A 1760-nucleotide genomic window follows, 5' to 3' on the forward strand; every position below is an offset into this window, starting at 1 on the left:
AAGTGCTCGGACTACTCTATTTACATGGTGGAATACTACTACTGATGTGGTGGTCTACTAAGAATATTCCTCGGTTGAAGACTCCATGATATCTGCTCCAGCTTCGTCTTCATAGTCATCATTGCTAAGATCGGAGTCGGTGTCGTTGATCATGATGTAGTCCTCCGGGCGAATCTCCTTGGGTTCTTCGTCTTCTCCTCCTGGTGCGGGGTCTCCCAGGAATACTCCTATCTTCCTTTCCAGATCGTCATTCTTCTCCACTAGTACGATGATTTCCTCCTCATAATCTTCATGTGTAGCCTTGAGTTCTTCCTTCAGTTCCGTGATCCTTGTCATCGCCTTCTTCAGATCTGTCATGCCTGCGCACATCTGATTCTCCTGGCGTCGAATGTGCTAGTTTAGTTCCTGGATGAAAGCTATAATTGATATATCCTTCCTGGTGCTGATCATCTCCCATTGCTCATCTCGGCGCCCATAGATCTGGTAGATAGTATCCTTAAGCTTCTTATGGTAAACTTCTCCAATGCGTCCCATGGTGATGTGAGCTACCATACTCTTTCCTAAACTCCAGGTTGGTGCATCAAAGGAAAACTCTATGGGTTTAGTGACTGGCGTGAAGGTTCTTCCTGGAACTTGAACTTGAATCATCCATCGCTCCTCTTCTGGTAAAGTGGCGTTGTAGGTCCCGGTGAAGCTTGGTATTCCTATGTTCAGGTACCTAGTGACTTCCTTCAAGTGTCGTCCAAAAGGTGCTTCTTCATCCGGTTGTGCAAACTTGTTTCTTACATCCGCCATCCTAAAGAGTAGAAAATGGAGAGGAGTCGAAAATAAGGAAAAAAATAGTGATCTATGGCTTTTAGCTTAGTGGTCGTGTCCTACACTCAACGTGTGCTCTGATACCATCTTGTAGCGACCCGACCTCAAACGGTCAAGTCTCTGTGCTTCAGTGTCATCCCTGGATCGGTAATGCTGACACACACAGTACTCGAGGATTTATAACAGAGTAGCAATCACACACTTATTACATTGAATTCTCCAAAGAGAACTTATTAAAATAAATATGGCTTAAGGCCATCTAATACGATAATAGCGGAAGGCTTGGAAGATAAAGTGAGTCCATCAACTCCAACGGCATAGCTGAACTGCATGGCAACGACCTAACGAACCTTACTCCTCATCTGAAAAGTCTGCAACATAATATGTTGCAGCCCGAAAACGTGTCAGCACATGGAATATGCTGGCAAAGTAACACAGTAGAGCAAGAACAGAATAATGCTATCACTACATGCATATTTGGCTGGTGGAAAGCTCTATGGTTATAGTTTTTGCGAAAAGCCAATTTTTTCCTACAACAAAGGAATAGATTTTAATTTAACTATCATGGTTGTTGAAACATCATTGAGAAGGTTCCTCCAACTCAATCCCAATTAAGGTAATTATCAACCCAACAATATTAATTTAGAGTGATGAGATACTTAAGATACTCCAAGTACTAGATACTCAAGATGTCCATAACCGGGGACACGGCTAACCATGATTAGTTTGTACACTCTGCAGAGGTTTGCGCACTTTTCCCCAGAAGACTCGATCTCCTCCGTTGGATTTCTCGCACTACATGGTGTTTGAGAAACGGATGACCGAGACACAGTCTTTCAGACACATTAACTCTCTACCCCGGGCAGACCATACCAAACCTACAACCCACTACCTGCTGATCCACCTCTTCAAGAGCTTCACGTAACTTACTCAACTATGCTAGA

This window comes from Triticum aestivum, chromosome 3A (genome assembly GCF_018294505.1).
Source record: "Triticum aestivum cultivar Chinese Spring chromosome 3A, IWGSC CS RefSeq v2.1, whole genome shotgun sequence".
In the NCBI taxonomy this organism is placed as follows: domain Eukaryota; kingdom Viridiplantae; phylum Streptophyta; class Magnoliopsida; order Poales; family Poaceae; genus Triticum; species Triticum aestivum.